Source organism: Puma concolor, chromosome A2 (genome assembly GCF_028749965.1).
Source record: "Puma concolor isolate L17-30 chromosome A2, mPumCon1.1.hap2, whole genome shotgun sequence".
In the NCBI taxonomy this organism is placed as follows: domain Eukaryota; kingdom Metazoa; phylum Chordata; class Mammalia; order Carnivora; family Felidae; genus Puma; species Puma concolor.
Window position 1 is genome coordinate 155,063,356 of NC_141668.1, and position 22,158 is coordinate 155,085,513.

General features: G+C 43.5%; 1 protein-coding gene across 3 annotated transcripts in view; it reads right to left on the bottom strand.

Moving 5' to 3' along the window:
- The window catches only part of KLHL18 (kelch like family member 18), a 56,526-nt gene that overhangs the window by 31,938 nt on the left and 2,430 nt on the right, over positions 1 to 22,158 (bottom strand). The window contains exon 2 of one of the 3 annotated variants that reach the window (XM_086698374.1): positions 17,580 to 17,684. The exons of the other annotated variants lie outside the window; for them this stretch is intronic. The gene's annotated coding sequence lies outside the window, so the exon portion shown is untranslated. The remainder of the gene's footprint in view (positions 1 to 17,579; positions 17,685 to 22,158) is intronic. 3 annotated transcript variants of the gene reach the window in all.

A 22,158-nucleotide genomic window follows, 5' to 3' on the forward strand; every position in this document is an offset into this window, starting at 1 on the left:
CTCAATAGGTAGTAACTGTATTAATAACAGCCATCTAACACGAATTCAGCAAAGCTTTGCTTTTTGCTCATGATGGTACCTACATATGTTTGAAAAGTAATTACGCCCACCTCTTAAATGTATCATTTATCTGGCTGACAGACTGGTGCACATTTGGATATGAGAGCCCCTGGCAATAACTCTGCTGAGTCCCTGTGGCACAGGAACCTCTTCACCAGAGGTTAGTAGAATCTGAGACTATAAGCAAAAAGAACCAGAAGACCTGAGCACCTCATCATTTACCTAAATTTTGACTTGCTTTAACACACACACACACACACACACACACACACACACACTCACACCTAGCTTCCATTTTTTTCCTTGGAAAGACTGGGAAATTTTCCATTCACAGCCCTGCTTTGGTGGTATCTTTAGATCAACAAGGATAGTGTAGCATGACACCACAAATTCTGTTTCCTATCAACAGACAGGTGGGGCTCAAGATTCAACCAGCTGCTTATTCAAGCAGGAAAAGCAGCAGGGCAAAATCTGAGTTGGGAGTAATCTGAGACAGGTGTTCCCAAAGAAAGCCAAAGATATGCCCAGAATAGATTTCCCTTTGATGGAAAGCATTTTGATACTTTTGCTCCTACCTTCAAACATCTCACAAGGAACATAAATAAAACACTAAGGGAACAGTTAAGTGCCCAGCCTGTGCAGACAGATTACCCTTGGGATAAGTGGGATTTAAGACTAAGCTTTTAGGCAGTCACAAGAGACGCTGAAAGTGCATAAGTGGTAATCCATGATTTTACTGAGGCACAAATGTGAATCATAAAGGCTATGCAGGAAGCTGGTGCGTGAGACTGTGTCTACAAAATGGAAATGTAGTAGGGATGCATTAATCTCTAAAATTCCTTTAGGCTAGAAAATCAATAATTATAAACCCTTTAAGACAGATAGCATATCATTGTAGATAAGAGCAAGTGCTCTGGAGCTAGAATACCTGGGTTCAGATCCAGGTTCTGCCATTTGCTAGCTGTGTGACTCTGGGCTAGTCACTCAACCTCTCTGTGCCTCAATTCACACATCTGCAAAATGTTATTAAACAGTACCTTTCTTGGGGCGCCTGGGTGGCTCAGTCAGTTAAGCGTACAACTTTGGCTGAGGTCATGATCTTGCGGTTCGTGAGTTTAAGCCCCACATCAGGCTCTGGGCTATCAGCTCAGAGCCTGGAGCCTACTTTGGATTCTGTGTCTCCCTCTCTCTCTGCCCCTCCCCTGTTCACACTCTGTCTCTCTCAAAAACAAATAAACATTAAAAAAAAAATTTAAACAGTACCTTTTTCCTGGGGTTAATTGTGAGGATTAAATTAATCTCTGTAAGGCATTTAAAATAGTGCATGGCACATATTAAGTGCAATATAACTGTTAAATAAATGTCCTCAAATATAAGACTGTATAGAAGTTTTCTTAACTATTTATTTATTTATTTATTTATTTATTTATTTATTTTGAGAGAAAGAGAGAGAGAAAGCACGAGTCAGGGAGGGGCAGAAAGACAGGGAGAGAGAGAGAATCCCAAGTAGGCTTCACACTGCCAACACAGAATCTGATGCAGGGCTTGAACTCACAAATAGTGAGATCAAGACCTGAGCCAAAGTTGATGCTTCACCAACTAAGCCACCCAGGTGCCCCATTTTTTAATAAATATCTTATTTTTAAGTAACCTCTACACCCAAAACGTAGGGCTCAAACCAAGATCCAGAGTCCTTTGCTCCCAGCCAATAGAAGTTATTTTTAAGATCTTTAGAGAAGGGGTCAGCAAACTATAGTCTATGGGCCCAAATCTGGCCTGCCTCTTATTTTTGTGTGGCCCATGAGCTAAGTGTAGTTTTTCACATTAAAAAAAAATTTTTTTTTAATGTTTATTTATTTTTGACAGAGAGAGACAGAGCGTGAGTGGGGGAGGGGCAGAGAGAGAGGGAGACACAGAATCGGAAGCAGGCTCCAGGCTCCGAGCCATCAGCCCAGAGCCCGATGCGGGGCTCGAACTCACGGACCGCGAGATCGTGACCTGGCTGAAGTCGGACGCTTAACCGACTGCGCCACCCAAGTGCCCCTTGACGTTTATTTTTGAGAGAGACAGTGTGAGTGAGGGAGGGGCGGAGAAAGAGGGAGACACAGAATCGGAAGCAGGCTCCAGGCTCTGAGCTGTCAGCACAGAGCCCAACGCGGGGCTTGAACTCACGGACCACAAGATCATGACCTGAGCCAAAGTCGGATGCCCAGCCAACTGAGCCACCCAGGTGCCCCATTCACATTTTTATATATTTGGGGGGGGGGGATCAAAAGGAGACTAATATGACATGTGAGAATTATATGAAATCCAAATTTCAGTGTCCACATACAGTTTTATTGGAACACAGACATGTCCATACAATCTCAAAGTTGAGTAGCTATGACAGTGACCATTGGCCTACAAAGCCAAAAATATTTACTGTTTGGACCTTTATAGAAAAAGTTTGCAAGGGATGCCTGGGTGGCTCAGTTGGTTAAGCATCTGACTTCAGTTCAGGTCATGATCTCACAGTTCGTGAGTTCGAGTCCCATGTCGGGCTCTGTGCTGTCAGCTCAGAGCTCAGAGCCCAGAGCTTGCTTCAGATTCTGTGTCTCCCCCTCTCTCTGCCCCTCCCTTGGCTCGTGCTCTGTCCCTCTCTCTCTCTCTCTCTCTTAAAAATAAATAAACATTAAAAAAATTAAAAAATAATAAAAAAAAGTTTGCTAATTTCTGCTTTAGAGTCACAGGGAACACATATTATGAAGAGGGACGTGAATACATTCTCTAGAAAGGAGAAGATACCGATTGTAACTTAAGAACCCCCTCACCTTACATCACACCTGATTTGCTGGTATTCACAGACTCACTGAACCAGTATGAACGGTCTGCACTTTGTGGATTCAACACTGAGATAAACAGTATCTTATACAAAATGCTCCTTTTAAAAAAGGAAATGAGCTAAGCCCGATATAGAAGCATTCACACTTGAGCCATTAATGGCCTGTTATAGGCCTACTCACCACCAATGTCATTGTTTTTTTAAACTTCAGTTTCTTAATCATAGTTACACAATTATTCTCTCTTTCTGCCCCAACCCCCACCCCATGGAGTTTAAATGCTAATCAGTTTCAGCAATAAAGCAGCCTTGTCCATCAGAAATGGAAGAGGTGGACTGAACGGAGATGCCTTGAAGCATCTGTTTTCCTACCTCAGGTATCAACCAAACCCCTATCTTATGCAGCAACTGCCAAACACAAAGTCAGCTCAACCCAGCTCTCTACCCCTAAACAAAATCTCATTCAGATTTTAGACAAGTAAGGCTATTTCATGTTGGAGATATGAAGCCTCAGTCACAAGCACTGTATTTTTGTTTTTACCCCCTTAGTAGACTTCAGACTCCTTGAGGGCAAAAAGGGTCTCCTACATCCCTCACATAGCTCAGTAAATAGTCATTGGTATTAAAATACCAACTCTATCCTCAACAGCGACTCAGAAAGTCAACAAACAATTCCCCGTGAAAATAAATCAACTGCACATTCAGAAAGATGGCAGTTTCACTGAAGGTTATAGTCAAAATGGACAGCAGGTTCTCTTGGTTAAATTTAGAAAAGCCTATCAAAAATTGAGCAGGAGGGGCGCCTGGGTGTCTCAGTTGATTAAGCCTCAGACTCTTGATTTCGGCTCAGGTCATGATCTCACGGTTCGTTAGGCTCCACGCTGACAGTATGGGGCCTGCTTGGGATTCTCTCTCTGCCCCTCCCGGGCTCTCTTTCTCTCTCTCTCTCTCTCAAAATAAATTAAAAAAAAAAAAAAAAAGATTGAGCAGGAGGCATGATTTTCTACTCATGTCCTTCAAATTTTTCTTACATATATAAATAGGTACAGTAAGTCTGCAAATAAGTGTAACACTTGAGGGCTACTGCAATGACAATATGTTTATTATTATTATTTACCTTTAACTAGATATATGTCACTAAATAGCCATATAATTAGGTAACTATGTATACTAATAACATATATTAGCTATCAATGATCTGTAATATAACGATGATCTCTTACTAAACTATTTTAGGTTACTTGAAGGTTAACAGAAAACACTTGTGGCTTCAACACATGCCACTAAAAACCTTCCAAAAACATGACTAGCTATAGACTCCCTCTCGTGTCAGCTTTGTCTAGTGCTCCTTACCTTCTGGGAACTTCCATATTCATTCCAACCACACTATATAACATATGATTTAAACCCTAACAATGAGGCCCTTCCTCAGGACTTTTCAAATGAGAAAGAGGGACATCCCCCCCCCCAGGATAACAAGGGCCCATCAGATGCTCCACCACCCTCCATGTATGAAAAACCAGTCTGCAGCGGGAGGAGCGCATTGAACATTCAGGGAAGGTATCTTGACAGCATTTCAGTCCCCGGCACATCATCAATATTGTCTTTTCTCCAGTTGGATTACATGAGCCAATAAATGGTTGGTCTTGCTGAGGGTAGTTCTGCTATTAAGAGCAGAGTTCTGAGCACCGTGATCCAGAGAAAGCCCTGGGGAAGATCAGAAAAGGCGGACCTTCTTTCCCGGCTTTAGTAGATGGGTGGCTTTAGCTCTGACTGGGCCCTTGTCGTGCCTCAAGGCCCCCATTCTGCTCACCAGTCAGGTCTTAAGGGATTACAACACTCAACACAGTAAAGAGAGGTCATTTCTCTCCCCAACTGATGTGTGGATCTGATGCAATTCCTAAACACAGCGAGATTATTTTTATAGATACAGACAAGATTCTTCCAAAATTCATATGATGGGAAAAAGAACTAAAATATCTGAACCAATTTCGAGTAATAAAGTGCACGCAAATGGTCAATATGCACATGAAAAAATGTTTAAAATTATTAGTCATCAGGGAAATGCAAATCAAAACTACGATAAGATACCACTTTACACCCACAATGAGAGCTATTACCAAAACAAAACAAAACAAAAAAACAAAACAAGTGCTGGTGAAGATGTGGAGAAACTAGAAGCCTTGTGCACTGCTTGTACTGCTGGTGCAAATATAAAATGGTGGAAAAGTTTGGAGGTTCTTCAGAAAGTTAAACATAGAATAATAATATGACACAGCAATTCTACTCCTAGGTATATACCCAAAAGGATCGAAAGCATAGTCTCAAAGAGATATTTGTATGCCCATAAATTCACATCAGCATTATTGACAATAGCCAAAAGGTGGAAACAGCCCACCCAGGTCTCCATCAATAGATGAATGGGTATACAAAATGTGGTATATATACATACAATGGAATATTAGTTAGCCTTAAAAAGGAATGAATCAAGAGAATGAGAAGATAAGCCATAAATAGGGAGCAAATATTTGCAAAGGACCTAACTGATAAAGGGCTGTTAATCAAAACACACAAAGAACTTTTTTTAATTTTTTAACATTTATTTATTTTTGAGAGACAGAGAGAGACAGAGTATGAGCCGGGGAGGGGCAGAGAGAGAGAGAGAGAGAGAGAGAGAGAGAGACACTGAATCTGAAGCAGGCTCCAGGCTCTGAGCTGTCAGAACAGATCCTGATGCGGGGCTCAAACCCACAAACCAAGAGATAATGACCTGAGTTGACTGAGCCACCCAGGAGCCCCTCAAAACATACAAAGAACTCTTAAAACCTAACGATAAGAAAACAAACAAGTGAATTTAAAAAACAGGCAAAAGATTTTAACAGACATCTCAGCAAGAAGATACACAGATGGCAAATACGCATATGAAAAGATGTTCCATACCATGTCATCAAGGAAATGTAAATTAAAAAAAAAGTATCTCTGTGCATCTATTATGATGGCCAAAATCCAAAACACTGAAAACACCAAATGGTGACAAAGATGTGCAGCATCGGGAACTCTCATTCGTGCTGGTGGGAATGTAAAATGGTATAGCCACTTTGGAAGACAATTTGGCATTTTCTTTAAAAAGAAAATTTTTTCAAATCTTTATTTATTTTTGAGAGAGGGAGAGAGAGACAGAGTGTGAGCAGGAGAGGAACAGAGAGAGAAGGAGACACAGAATCCAAAGCAGGCTCCAGGCTCCGAGCTATCAGCACAGAACCCGATGCAGGGTTCAAACCCACGAACTGCAAGATCATGACCTGAGCCCCAGTCGGACGCTAACCGACTGAGCCACCCAGGTGCCCCTAATTTGGCATTTTCTTATAAAACTAAACATATTCTCATCATACAATCTAAAATCACACTCCCTGAGATTTCCTCAAAGGAGTTAAAAACCTATGTCCGCACTAAAACCTTCATGTGAATGTTTATAGCAGCCACATTCATAATTACCAAAAGTTAAAAGGATACCCTGAAGATATCCTTCAGAGGCTGAATGGATAAATAAGCTGTGGTCCATCCATCCAGACATGGAATATCATTCAGCGCAAAAAGAAATGAGCTATCAAGCCATGAAAGGATGTAGAGGAAGTTTAAAACGTATATTGCTAAGTGAAAGAAGCCAATCTGAAAAGGCTACATACTACAGGATTGCAACACTCGGGAAAAGGCAAACTATGGAGACAATAAAAGGATCAGTGGTTGCCTGTGGGTGTAGGGAGAGAGAGATGAAAGGGGTTTTAGGGCAGTGAAACCATTCTTTATGATACTATAATGGTGCTTACATGTTATTATATATGTCAAAAATCACAGAACATACGCGACTAAGAGGGGACCTTGATGTACACCATAAGCTCTGATCATGATGTATTCGTGTGGGTTTGATTATGACAAGTGTACCACACTCTGGTGCAGAAACTGATAGTGAGGGGTGCTGTGTGTGCTGTGGGGGTAGTGGGTATACGGGAAATTTCTATACCTTCTGCTCAATTTTACTGTGAACCTAAAACTACTCTAAAAAATAAAGCCTTTTAAAAAAATTTTAAGTAAATGCTGCCCCCAATGTGGGGCTTAAACTTATGACCCCAAGATCAAGAGTTGCATGCTCTACTGCCTAAGCCAGCCAAGTGCCCCAAGTCTTTTTTTTTTTTTAAGCAATTAAATTAGAATACATACTACAATGTGGATGAACCTTGAAAACATTATACTAAGCAAAATAAACCTGACACAAAGGCCAATACTGTATGATTCTACTTACAGGAGAGGTCTAGAATAGGCAAATCAGAGACAGAAAAGGAGGCTCAAAGGGTTATAGGGTTCTGTTTTGGGTGATGAAAAAGGTTTGTAATAGACAGTGGGCGAGGGTGATGGTTACACATTTTAAGTATATTTAATTGAGATAGGGAGACTGAAGGATTCCATAAATATCTGCACTTTACTCCTTTTCCTACTTCTATTCTTGCTAGGACCTAAACGTCCACCCCACTTTACTCAGGCCTTATAAAGCAAATAGTGTATGTCCTCTTGTAAGTAAGGGACAAGGAGTTAATAATGATTTCTTTAGAATAGGTAACATCTAAGGAAGAACCAGATGAGAATGGCTGGGAAGCCCTCGTATGCGCATTTCAGACCACCACAGCTCTGGACATCTTGACACCCAGGCCCTATGGCTCCTGGGAATAACACCTGGGCCCTCCTCTTTGTTCCAACCAGTTCCTGGATGCGTGAGTGGACATGTAATCCACCACACCACAGTCTTCAACAAAAACCCCAAGACCATGAGCAAAGACGAGACTCCCTCTTTTTCCTTCTGAGTCTCCGGGATTCTCTGTACCTGCACTCTCTCTATACCTTCAATAAACTCTGCTTTCACCTCCTGCTGGCTTACATTTAAAGTCCATCCATCCTCTGGGTCTCTGGACCCAACTTGCTGGCATCATAATGACAAATGAATTATACATTTAAAAATGGTTTAAAATGTAAATAATAATAATAATTAAAATAGTATAATAAAAGGATAATGTGGGAGGAATCACTCTCTCCATTTCGAGATTTACTATATAGCCAGAATAAGCAGTGTAGGGATAGGGACCTTGACCAATGGAAGAGAACTAGGAACCCAGAAGTAACCTCACCCAAGTATGACCAACTGATTTTTTTTTCTTAGTAGGCTCCATGCCCAGCATGGAGCCCAAAGCAGGGCTTAAACTCACAACCCTGAGGTCAAGACCTGAGCTGAGATCAAGAATCAGACGCTTAACCGACTGAGCCACCTGAGCATCCCCCACCGCTGAATTCTGACAAAGGTACGAAAACATCTGTACCTCAAGTGGAGGAAAGATAGGTCTTTTCAGCAAATAGGGCTGAGCAATTGGAAATCCACAGGCAAAGAAAAGAACTTCAGTTTACACCTCAGCACACACAAAAATTAACTCAAAATGGATCATAGATTTTTAATTTAAGTTTATTTATTTATTTTGAGAGAGCAACCAAGCACAAGTGGGGTAGGGGCAGAGAGAGGGTGAGAGAATTCAAAGTAGGCTCCGCACCGTCAGTGCAGAGCCCAACACAGGGCTTGAACCCACAAACCAGGAGACCCTGACCTGAGTGGGGACCAAGAGTCAGACGTTTAATCGACTGAGCCACCCAGGCACCCCAGATCATAGATTTTTAAATGTAAAACTTAAAAATATAAAACTTAGATGAAAACATAGGAGAAATTCTTCAGGACCTAGGGCTTGGTAAAGAGTTATCAGATAGGAGACCGAAAACTACAATCCATAAGGAAAAGATTTAATAAATTAGACTAAATCACAATTTAAAACTTTTGTGCCGCGAAACACCGTCTTAGGGGAATGAAAAGACAATCTACAGATGGGGAGAAATATTTGCAAACTTGCAATATAAATAAATTTTATTTGCAAATTAAATACAGGCCCAATTTCCCTGGGCCTCAACTTTATCTGCTATGAAATGGGGAGACTTATATTGACTTTAAGAAAATATTTTTGGGGGGCACCTGGGTGGCTTAGTCAGTTGAGCATCCAACTGCAGCTCAGGTCATGATCTCATGGTTCATGGGCTCGAGCCCCACTTCAGGCTCTGTGCACTGACCTCAAAGGAGCCTGCTTTGGATTCTCTGTCTTCCTCTCTCTTCCCTCCCCCACTTGTGTGTACTCTCTTGCACACTCTCTCTCTCAAAAATGAATAAACATTTTAAAAAATATGTTTTTCAAAAAAGAAAGAAAATCTTTTTTTCAAAATTAAATGATACAAAAGAAATAAAAGCATTTTTTAAATTAAAAAGACACTCAGGGGTGCCTGGGTGGCTCAGTTGGTTAAGTGGATAAGTGTCCAACTCTTGATTTCGCTCAAGTCATGATTTCAAGCTCCACTTTGGGCTTCCCGCTGACATCGTGGAGCCTGCCTTGGACACTTGGGATTCTGTCTTCCCTCTCTTTCTGCCCCTTCCCCACTTGGATGCATGTGCATGCACTCTCTCTCTCTCAAAATAAATAAATAAACTTAAAATACTTTATAGGGATATTCAGCAGGATCTCACTTAAGAGTTCAGATCTTGGATCTTGTCTTTTCTCTGCAGGAATCCAAGGACAGGGGATCAGCAAAGAGTATGTTTTCTGTATGGTAGGAACAGGTTTCCCCAGAACTGAATAAGTGGCAAATTATCAGATTCATTACAAAGGCAGACCAGGCTAGTGTAGAAATCCTCTCACTCTGAGAGGTGTGGGATTGAAAGAAAAATGAAAGTATTATTATTTGCAAATTACACTTGTAAATTTGTATTATTACTTGCAAATAATACTATTTAATAATAGGACTTGATGCTATTTAACAGTGTATTTTTGACCTATTTGCCAAATGTGAGTCCATCTGACAAAGGACTCCTACCTCCAATACATAAAGAACACTAAATGCACAACAGTTGTCTAACAAAAATAATCCAACGAGAAAATGGGCAAAAGACAAGAGACAGTTCATCAGAAAGGATATACAGCTGGCAAATAAATACATGGGATGTTCAACCCTACCACCCGTTAGGGAAATGCAAATTAAAGTCACAATTAGATATCACTATATATTTAACACAATGGCTACTATAAAGAAAGTGGTAACACCAATTGCTGGTGAAGATGCAGAACTCAGTCACTCATTATATTAGTCAGGGTTCTCCAGATAAACAGAAGTGTTGTGTGTACGTATGGGGAGGGAGCCAGAGAAAGGAGGGAAGGTGGGAGAGGGAGGGGAGATTGATTTTAAGGAATTGGCTCACACAATTACAGGGGCTGGTAAGTCTGAAATCTATATGGTGGGCTGACAGGAAGGAGATTCAGATCAGATTTGATGTTGCAGTCTAGAGTGTGAAATCAGCAGGGCAGGCCCCCAGGTGGGAAAATCAGACAAGGTTTTTATGTTACAATCTCGAAGAATTGTTTCTTCTTCAGGAAACCTCAGTTTTTGCTCCTGAGACCTTCAACAATTTTATGAGGCCCACCCACATTATGGAAGGTAATCTGCTTTACTCAAGGTCTACCAATTTAAATGCTAACCACATCCAAAAAAATACCTTCACTGCAACATCCAGACTGATGTTTGGCCAAACAACTAGACACCATAGTCTAGTTAACTTGACCCCCAAAATTAACCATGGTATTCATACATGCCAGTATGAATGTAAAATGGCACAGCCACTCTGGAAACTAGTTTGGCAATGTCTGTTAATTAAAAAAAAAAAAAAAAAAAGAAGGGGCGCCTGGGTGGCGCAGTCGGTTGGGCGTCCAACTTCGGCTCAGGTCACGATCTCGCGGTCCGTGAGTTCGAGCCCCGCGTCGGGCTCTGGGCTGATGGCTCAGAGCCTGGAGCCTGCTTCCAATTCTGTGTCTCCCTCTCTTTCTGCCCCTCCCCCGTTCATGCTCTGTCTCTCTCTGTCTCAAAAATAAATAAAACGTTAAAAAAAAAATTTTTTTTTTAAATAAAAAAAAACTAAAACTCAATTTACTGGATGACCCAGCAATTGTACTCTTTGGGCATTTATCCCAGAGAAACGAAAACCTACCTTCATGCAAAATCCCGTAAATGAATATTCATAGCAGCCTTATTTGTAGCCCCAAACTGGAAAGAACCTAAATGTCTTTCAATGAGTAAACGGTTAAACAAAACATGGTACATCCACACCACGGCATACTAGTCAGAAATATTAAGTAAAAAACTATCAGTACATTTAACAACCTGGATGGCCCTCAAAGGCATTATGCTGAGTAGAAAAAGTCAATCTCAAAACGTCACGTACCTCATGATTCCATTCATACAGCATTCTTGAAATGAGAGAAGCAGAACAAATTAGTGGCTGCCAGAGATCAGGGATGGAGGGTGGGAGGGGGATGGGTGTGACTACAAAGGGGCAGCACAAGGGAAATCTTTGTGGTTACAGAATAGTTCTATACTGTGGAGGTCATTCTGTATGTGGAGGTCACGGGCAACCTTGACAAGAGCAAATGGTGGCGGCCTGACATAGGTAACTTACCTATCTTACTAAATCACGAGGTCTACCAAGGGAGCAATCTTTGTATGTTTCCTGGACTAGTTCTGGCAATGAACGCTCAGTATTTGTTGAATGAATAAAGTTTCTGAAAGAATCAACTCAAAATATAATGGAGTCTGTCATGTCAGTCCCCATTTTGTTGGGCTCCCTATTGCCTACAAGTCAGATCCAAATCCTGAATTAGCCTCTATCTACCCCAAATCCCCCACCATGCCTTTCTTCTCAGCTCTTGGCAATTCCCCTAAATCACCCTATTTCCTCTGCTGGGATCCTTATCCCATATTTTTCTGCCTGGTGAATTACTGCTCATCTATGAAGATCCAGCTCAAATGCTCCCTCTTCTATGGGGCTTCCGAGACTCCCAGGCAGTGGGCATCCCCATCCTGTAGTGCCTGGTACAAGCCTCCAGCATAACTTGTAGCATTTTTTTTTTTTAATTTTTTTTTCAACGTTTATTTATTTTTGGGACAGAGAGAGACAGAGCATGAATGGGGGAGGGGCAGAGAGAGAGGGAGACACAGAATCGGAAACAGGCTCCAGGCTCTGAGCCGTCAGCCCAGAGCCCGACGCGGGGCTCGAACTCACGGACCGCGAGATCGTGACCTGGCTGAAGTCGGACGCTTAACCGACTGCGCCACCCAGGCGCCCCAACTTGTAGCATTTTTATATTGTCTCTAATGAATGTCTCCCCATCCGGAACGAATGTTCTTCCCACAGAAAGGAAAGGCTATGATGTCCTAGCACTTAACACAGCAACTCATTGCCAAGTGTACTTAATGAATCCCAGAGCCCATTTCATCTAAGAGCTCTCAGTCTTTCATCTGAGATACAAACAAATAACAAAACTTCTGATGAGTGCCATCTCTTCTTTTTAACCTTGATCTTTTGGCTCAGGACTGACAGAGCTGGTGGGAGGAAGGCACTGAAGCATCAAGAGGGTTACTATCTAGGGGCCCCTGGGTGGCTCAGTCGGCTGAGTGTCTGACTTCAGCTCAGGTCATAATCTCACAGTTCGTGAGTTTGAGCCCCGCATCAGGCTGTCAGTGGAGAGCCCGCTTCAGATCCTCTGTCCCCATCTCTCTCTGCCTCTCTCCTGCTCACACACTCTCTCTCAAAAATAACCTTAAAAAAAAAAAAAAAAAAAAGTTCAGTGGGTTACTATCTAACCTTATCTGGAAATTCAGTTAGCTGAAGTAAGAGGCTCAACAAAAAGATGGTAAAGCTTAGGGACGACCAGAGGAGGACCTGGTGCCCAGGCTGACAGTGCAGTCCCAACCCTAGAAGAAATAAACAAGCCACACTATGGTTGCCTTGTTCAGGTGCATTTCTAACAGGGTGGCATGTAAGGAAATGAAGGTAGGGGGTGTGTCCTTTCATTTTGAATGCTGGATGACCTGCCCCCAGCCCAGAACATGGGCTGAGGGATGCTAGTCCAACCCACCAAAAGGAAAAATGATTAGTATCCCAAACCCACAGGGTTGAGAAGCAGACAGCAGCATAATAAAACACACTGGGTTCAGTCTGGGGTTTTGATGGCATCTTAAAGCTCACTGTGTGAAACCCTCTATTGATGAGCTATAGGGAGCCCCCACTGGCTAAGTGACTCCGGAAGGGGGTGAGGGAGGAAGTGGCTGACCAGCTAGGACTAAAAAAAGACGTGGGCCATGGTCCCATAAAGAGCCAGTAAAGAGCCAGCTACAATATTCAGGCCTGTCCCACTGCTTCTAAACCCTCCTCTGCCTCCCACCATGTCCAGCAAGGTAGAATGGGAGAGAGGGAGAGAGGGAGACAGGAGGGCAGAGTCCCTAGAAACCACTGAACATCTAACTGCAACAATAGCATGTGATTTTCCAGTTCCTCACCAGTCCAGACTCCTTACCACTAGAATTCCAGGAGTTCAGTGTACACGCACGCACCTCCCCAATCACACCTTCCACCTCTACATCTTACTTGTTCAAGGAACATCCTGTCTGTGCACTTTCATGCCTAGGCCCTTGAACAGGCTCTCCCCAGCCTGGAATGCCTCCTCCCACAAAGTCTGTTTGTCAAAGTTCTATTCATCGTGCAGGGCACCAATCGGACACTATCCTCTCCATGAAACTATCACAAATCCTGTGAACTGGAAATAGCTGCCATTCCTTTGGCATTCCCTTAGGCCTCTGGTAACAGCTGGGCACTTACAGAATTTACCACACTCCACCTTGTCTCATAATTAATTATGGGTATCCATCTCACCCACCGATCTCTCAATGCCAAAGTTAGGGGCTGATGCCCACTCAACAGCAGGGTGCCTCGTGCACTGGCAAAGCACCATGCACAGTTAGGCACTTCATTAATAGTTGACTGAAGGAGCATCTCAAACATAACACCAGGGGCCCTTTCAGATAATACAGCAAACACTTTTGAGCGCCTGAAACATGCTAAGAACTATGTTGGATAATAGAGGCTTCACAGGCCACAGGAGCTCAACGTCTGGATGGGAAGAGTGAACACTCAAGCACGTCTACACTGTGTTCAGTATGGTAAGGGGTGCGAAGTGTGAAGGCAATGCTTCTCAAATTTTCATGTGCACAGGATGTAAGAACCACCAGATTCCGGTTCAGCAGGTCTGAGGTGGGGGCAGAGTGTGCATTTCCAACGAGCTCTCAGGGGACATGGAAGCTATCAGTGCAAGGGCCATATTGTCAGTAACAAGGGGGTAAGGTACAACAGAAGAAGGAGAGATTGACTGCACCTGGAGGGATATGAGAAGACTCCAGACAGACGGGATTTCAACCACCCCTCACTGCAACAGGGCAGCGCAAAAGAGAGAAGGTGGCACAGGCCTGTGCCTCACAAAAACACAGATTGGCAGGGAGGCAGAAGTGCAAACTTGTGACCACAAGACAATGCTGAACAGAAACAATGCAGCGTGCCTTAGGAGAACAGAGGAAGGAGTGTTTGGCCACTTCTTTCCCCTTAATTGGGGAAAAAAAAATATGAAAGGAGCCTTGCACACGGGTAAGAATGCTGGCAGATGTGAGCGATACTCTAAGCCAGAAGAATGCGGGAGCAAAGGCTTGGAAGTTGGAGAACACAGATCACAAAGACACAGTCGGCAGGAGAAGCCTACAGACGACTAGGAGAGAAAGGCAGAGAAGGGCCGGTCTGGTGGAATGTGTATATCAAGGATGCCGCTGGTGGCCCTAAAAAAGTCAACCAGGAGTAGCGGTCAGCACCAACAGGGCATGCTTAAGCTTCTCTTACGTCTCACAGACACAGTGGCAGATTTCTGTGAGCAGCTTAGAATAATCAGAGGAGCAGTTAAATCAGCAGTCTTTCCTCTAATCCCACCGAAAACCAGCCACCACCTGCTGCTCCTGCACTCCCACCAGCCAGTGGCTTTCCCCAGATGTCCTGCTGACTTAAAAGTACAGCCTATGGACAGGGGGAGAAAAGACAAGCTTTCCCAAACATGGGTAGGAGCACCTTTTAAACCACCAAGAGTTCTACTTCCTGTTCCCCTGACAAGTTTCTAACTTCTGATGTTCTCTGTGGTGAAGAGAAGTTACTTCAAGAACAAGCCAGGGGCGCCTGGGTGACTCAGTCAGTTAAGTCTCTGACTTCGGCTCAGGTCACAATCTCACGGTTCATGGGTTCGAGTCCCACATCCAGCTCTGTGCTGACAGCTGGAGCCTGCTTCAGATTCTATGTCTCCCTCTCTGCCCCTCCCCTGCTCATGCTCTCTCTCTCTCTCTCTCTAAAATAAATAAACATTAAAAACACACACACACACGCCAACATTGGTCTCTCTAGCTCTGGCCAGAGAGCTCATGTCTCCTGAATGGGAGAAGGGAAAAGTCCAAGTGAAATCCTGTGCTCTCTTCACCAGTGAATAATTCAGTCACAGTCCCTGCCCTCTCCCTACGTTTCTTATGTGTACCCCAAACACCCTGCCCTGATTCTAAACTCATAAACCACTAAACGAATAATTACTGTCTAGCTTCATTCACTCATTCATTCATTCATTCAACAAGTATTCACTGAGCCACACAAGGAACTATGTTGGGCCTGCGGATCTACCTCTCCAACCTTGTGTTCTTCCACTTGTCACCCAGGTCACTCTCTTCCTATCACACCAGCTGCCTGGTGTGTCCCCAAATACCAAGTATGCTCCTGTCTCAGGATTCTGTGCTTGCTATTCCCTCTGCCTAGAATACTTTCCCTTAGATATGCTCATGGGTCATTCCCTCATTTCATTCAGACCTCTACTCAGCAAGGCTGGTTCTGGTCCCTCTGACAAAAACAACACCCTCAGTCCCCTTTATCGGGCTTTATTTTTCTCCATAGCACTTATCACCACGGGACATTTTATACCTATTTATCTGTTTATTGTCTGCCACTCCACCTCCCACCAGAACGTGAGCTCATGCTCACGGAGGCGCTGCCTACCCTGCCTAGGGTTGCTTGCTCAGCACATGGAACAGTGCTTGGCACGCGGAAGGCGCTGACATATCTGCTGAGCGCACTGTTGAATGAGAATGGAATGGGAGGTCACTCACAACAGGAGAACGACTGATCAGACCAGAGCCTGGGGAGAAACAATCCGGCAGCTGCACAAGGACCATTCCCTAAAGGGTCTGTAAGAATTCTCTCAACACACTACTCCAGAAATCCTGGGTTTATGGAAAAGATGAAGAGGACCTGAATTAGGACAGTGGCTTACTAGACACATTACATAGACACATCGGTGAATAATTCAGTCACAGTCCCTGCTCTCACGGAGTTATGATATTGTAAGTAATGTCATTATTATTGTGATAAATGCCATAAAATATACAGAAGAGAGAGAGGATGAGCCAAAGCCAATTCCAGAGCTTCCATTCTACCTGACTACATGGATAGTGTGCCATCCATACACAAAGTGAACAAAAGAAGAGATAGTTTAGGAGGGAAAGAGCCTTCATTTGAGACATAATTAGCATGAGGATCAACAGGACAGGTGAAACGCAGGTCTAGTATTTAGAAGCAAAATAAGCAAAACAGAGATACTGATTTGAAAGCCACTGTAATTTACAGATTATGCCAACAAACCTTTAGTGGGAAGACAGGTTAGCACAGTATGTTTTGCTGGTCCTCAGAATAGCTCTGTCAAGGTTACAGGACATTTAGATTTTACAAATCAGCACAGGAAAAATAAGCTTACGACACATGTGCATCACTTTAATATGTATCTCTCAGAAATCGATTCCTTTTAAGTGACCATTTGAAGTGCAGCTCCAGGGCTGAGCTAATAAAATCTGGCTCTTAACAGTTGAGGCAGCACACTACAAAGCAAAAGAACAGGAGAGATCACCCCTCAGTATCTGTGTTTCTCCTCAGTGGGTCTGGACACAGAGCCAGATTCTATCTTTAGTGTCTCCACAATCACTAAGCACAAGCACTACAAGCAGTCTCACGTGCCCACCTGGTAACAAGTCTTCTTGAGCTTATTAGCTTTTTAAAAAATTGTGGTAACATACACATAACGTAAAGTTTACCATTTTAACCATTCTTAAGTGTCCAGTTGAGTGGCGTGAAAGACATTCACATTGGTGTGCAACCAGCCTCACTATCTGTCTCCAGAACTTTTCCATCTTCCCAAACTGAAACTCTGTCCCCTCCTCCCAATCCTAAGCAGCCCCCACTCTACTTCCTTTGTGCACTCTGGTTATGTCATTCAAGTGGAATCTTATGGTGTTTGTCCTTTTATGAACGGCTAGTTTCACTCAGCATAAATAAAGTCTTTAAGGTTCATCCATATTGTAGCAGGTGTCAGTTTCTTCCATTTTTAAGGCTACATGATATTCCATTGTATGTATGGAATATTATTCCATCGTGTATATTTCAACAAAATGGAGTAAATTTTATCCATTCAACAGTCGGTGCCCCTTGGGTGGTTTCCATCTTTCAGCTACTGTGAATAATTCTGCTGTAAATATATAAAAATATCTGTTCTTGAGCTTGTTTTTTGGAAAGCATTTTTGTGTTCTGATCAGATATACAGCACACTCTGCCCAGATGTATTGGGCCATATGTGAACTGTCTACTGGGGAAGGCAGCCCCAACTCTGGCCCTTACCTTCACGGCCCTGAACACAGCCGGTCAGGTCCACTGGAACACAGGAGCCATCACGGTCTCCTCTGGCCTGCCATTCTGCAAGCAGCTAAGCATCCTCAGCTTCAACTGAGACAGAAAGGGAGCATGGTGTCTTTAGTTAATGCTTCAGAAACAGTCTGGTTCAAGCTCCAGCAGAGCTAACAAGACTTTAGAGATGCAAAATTTAACAGTAACTTCTCCTATGTCAGTTATTCAGTCACCAACCAGGATAGTCCCATGATCCCCTGCAGTGAGCTGGAAAAAGAAAGTGCTTCACTTCGGGCTCATTTGTACTCTTTAACAAGAGATGCTTCCCACTGCTAGATACTGTGTTGAAACCACAGAAGTATATGCTGGGGCAATAAAGCAAGTGGAGCCTACTTCAAAAGCCTTTAACTTTACAAAGGCCATATCACTCTACAACAGGGGTCAGCCAGCCACAGCCAATGGGTTAGGCCTACACCTGTTTTTGGTAGATAAAGTTTTAACAGGACAAAGCCATACCCATTTGTTTATGTATTCTGTACAGCTGCTTTGGTGCTACAACATCAGAGTTGAGCAGTTGCAACTGAAACTGTATGACCTACAAATCCTAAAATATTTACTATCTGGCTCTTTACAGAAAATGCTTGCCAACTCCTGGTTCACACATCTTGGTTCATTCTCTTCTCCCCCGCTGGAAACGGGTGATGTGGTCAGTGGTTTGTGCGGAAGGGGCCTCCCCAAACTGACTGTGGGGAAACTGGCTGGCTCTACACCAAGGAGGCAACAGGAGTGCCAACACGCAACAAATCAAGAGTAGGAAGGGACACGCCATGCTTGCAATTTAGAAGGGGCGAGGAACACACCTTTAGAAAGATGTGATCTCATTTTCCATCAACCAGCCTCTAAGCTGAACCAGGTGTGGCCAAGGGGCAAACGATGGAGTCTCATGTACAAAATAATAAAGGAACCACCTGCATTAAGAAGCATCCCCAACATAAGCTTCTTAAATTCACACAGCCGGCTGGCCAAGCTCCAGAAGCCTCAGGGTGAACCCCAGGAACACTGCTTGGGTGGTAACTGATTTTCCAGGATGCCTCCGACTCCCTTTCCCTCCCTACATCAGGCAGCAGCAAGTTCTCTCATCCTCTGCCTGGTGTCCAAAGGTAACAGCATTACCCACCACATTAACTTGAGGAAGAAAGAGCAAAACTGACTTTTCGATGAATATGAATTCATATCCCAAGTGCACACGTGCTCGCAAGGAGCACACTCTTCCTCTGAGGTCTAACTGTTCACTAAAAAGAGGAGAGGCTGGAAATGAACACAGACGCCTGGAAAAAGTCAGTAGAAAACACCAGGAATGAACGATATTCAGAGGCTCAAGTTTTCCAATACAGTGTCATTTCAAATTCAAAAAAGTTCACAATCCATACGTCCAAAAGACTGGCAGCATACCCATCACTGTCCTCCCTGCTCAAAAATGACACTGCAGATGGTGTTCCCTGCTCTGCTGCATAACACCAGCAGGGCAGGTGAGTAATCTGATAGAGGACGCAAAGGCATTCCTTCCCCCAACAAACAGCTATGTTGGATCCCAGAGAATATAGCTTTGTGCCTTGGGCAGTCCCTTAATATCTCTAAGCCTCAGGGTTTTTTAATCTGTAACATGAATGGCTTTGATAGAGGATCTCTATGGCTCCTTTTCATAGGATTCCTCCAGCTCTGTAATTATACCTGTGTAACACCACACACAACATAAAAGTGGCATGTATCAACAAGTTCTTACTTCACTTCCTGATATCCTTCTCCACATACTCCTTCGTCACAAAATCAGTGTGAGAGAAACTTAGGCAAGATTCCACTCAAATGTGTGGCTTTTGAAGCCAGTCTCAATGAAAATTGCGTACTTGGGTTTAGTGGGTCAAAAGGAAATATTCTAATACTGTGCCTTTTACCCATGGAAAAGACATTTCTTTCCAGAGGATAAATTCTCAGATCTGGGCTCAAAACTTCAGCAAGGCCCTTGGGAAAATGCTAGAAGACTGATGCCAGAAAACTGTTGGAGAACCATTCATTAGTGGTTGCAAATCAGGGTGTGAGAGTGTGTGTGTGTGTGTGTGTGTGTGTGTGTGTGTGTGTGTGTGTGGGAAGCTGTTCTCCTAAGCTGATGGATCAGTGAGTAATATTCAGGTTTGGTGACCCCATTCTGTCCTCACAAATAAAGAAAAAGGAGTATGTGAGGTGAGAGGAGAACAGACAAATGTTAAAGTGGTGGGTCTAGATCTTATGAATAACAACCCGTGGTGAGCACTCACTGAATCTGCTCAACTCGCTGGACACACGTGAGCCTGACAGATGTGGCCTGAGCACTGGGCAGCTGGTGGCCCAGAGGAAAGGACATGAAACCAGCTGTTGGAAAGAGGGGCTAAGAGCCTTGACCGGACGCAAACCCCTCTACCCAGACCAAGCCTTCTGCTATACGTTGCCGAGAAGTCCTGCACTGCTATCCTCCGTGCCTTCAAGATAAAATGATTTGTCAAGTAGATGGACCATGGGTTTTTCCTAATAGGAGAACAATACTCAGCTGGATTCATGACCCATGACCCAAAGATGGGCTTCAGGGGAATCGTGCCTATGACTGAATGCAAAATTTTGTATGCACATTTTTCTGGGAAGAGGGTTCATCATTTTCAGTTTTTAAGAAAAAGGTTAAAGTCAACATAGATACAGAATATGGTTTTAAAAATCCAGCATTATTGCCCTTTCTGTTATGCCTCTTCTTAATTATCCAACAGGTGCCCAAGGAATTTAAATTTCAAATATTTCCAAAAACAAAACTAAGAAAGGTTTAGGAGTTGGCAGTGAGCTTACAGACTGCATCATACCTGCTAACGCTAACTTGCACACTCTCACTAAAACTCGGGAGGACAGAAAAGATGACATGTTGTTAAGGATGAGTGAGGGTTGACCTGAGGTAGATTAATCCACTTTGAATTAGCAGCTGGAATCAGTTCTGCCACTGTCAGTGACAGAAGAGGCAACAGGAGAGCACGAAAGAACACTTGGCCAGGAGAACAGAGACCAGGAGTCCAGTCTCTAGTCCTAGCTCCGCCTAACTCAGTCTGTGACCTTGGACCAGTCTCTTCTTCTGGGCTTGGGTCCTCATCTGTAAAATGCAGGCTACTGAAGCAAAGCAGTGGTTTGCAAACTCTTTTAAGGCAATGAACGTTATGTTTAGATAAAATCATCCAGAATTCATCAGAAGCTAAAACAAATTCAAAATGGCAGGTTGAACATACCCATTTATTTCCCCTCCCTTCTAGAAGCGCCATCAAATTATTATTCATAAATATCTACTGCTTACTGAACATTTACTACATGATTGTTTTAAGTGCATTAACTAATGGAATCCCTAACACACTTACTAGGTAGGTGATGACACCCATTTTAAAGATGAAGGAACTAAGTCACCAGTGTTTAAGGAACTTGCCCAAGTTGTCACAGCTAATAACTGGCAGAGCCAGGGTTCAAACCCAGGCAGTCTGGCTTGAGTCTGTACTATATACTACCTCTTAGACTGACAATCAAGAAACAGCAAAGCTCCCAAGGAAAAAGAAGCTGAAAGAAAGAGGATATTAAAAGCATCATCACCAAATTTTGGAAGATGAGTAGTAGCTGATTTAGATGGAGAATACTGAGTGCTACAGATGGCAAGTCCCTGCAGAGCCCCCTCCAAAACTCAACTGTTGGAGACTCAGGCTTCCTCTGAAGGTGTGGGGATAAGGGAGGCCACAATCAGACAGTACTGCTCCCCTCCACTAGGCAAGCAACTGTTCCGTTGCTGGATAAACGCTGGAGGTTTATCATCTGGACAGGACGAACTAGACTCCAAACTTGGGCAGCCAGGGAACCACTGAAGACAAGGAAGTGGCACCATTCAGGGGACTAAGTGAAAGTCTGCACACAGAAGCAAGAGCTCCCAGTCCCCTCCCATCACAAGGCTCCTCGAATGGTAACAGCCAAGGTTATTCCACTCAGGCAGAAGCCTGAATGAAGATCCATGGACTCTGAACACATCGCATTGAAAAGGTCAGGTCCATCACCCTACAGTTTTGGCTCTCAGAATGCAGCTCCAGGCCAGCAGTAGCATCACTGGAGAATTTGTCAGAAATGTAAATTCTTGGGCCCATGCCAGACGAATTGAATAAAAAATTCTGGGGTGAGGTCCAACAACCAGTGTGTGAACAGGCCACCGAGTGATTATAATACCTGCTAAAGATTGAGAAGCACTGCCCTATAAGGAGGACCACTAGTCAATAAACCCATCCCACACCAAAATGCTTCCAACCAGCTTTTCAGTACCCAATTTATTTGGAAGATAGTCAGGAAACATCAGAAGTTTCAGGAAAGACTCTATCTTGAGGGACAGAGAGAGAGAGAGAGAGAGAAACCAAAACAGATTTCACAGGGCAGCTTTAGTGAAGGGGAGAGAAATGAGAGAGAGCCTGGTTTGTATGACCTCTCCCTGGCCTTCGACCTCACATTGCCACTGAGCTACTCCTCAGGCTGTACAGAA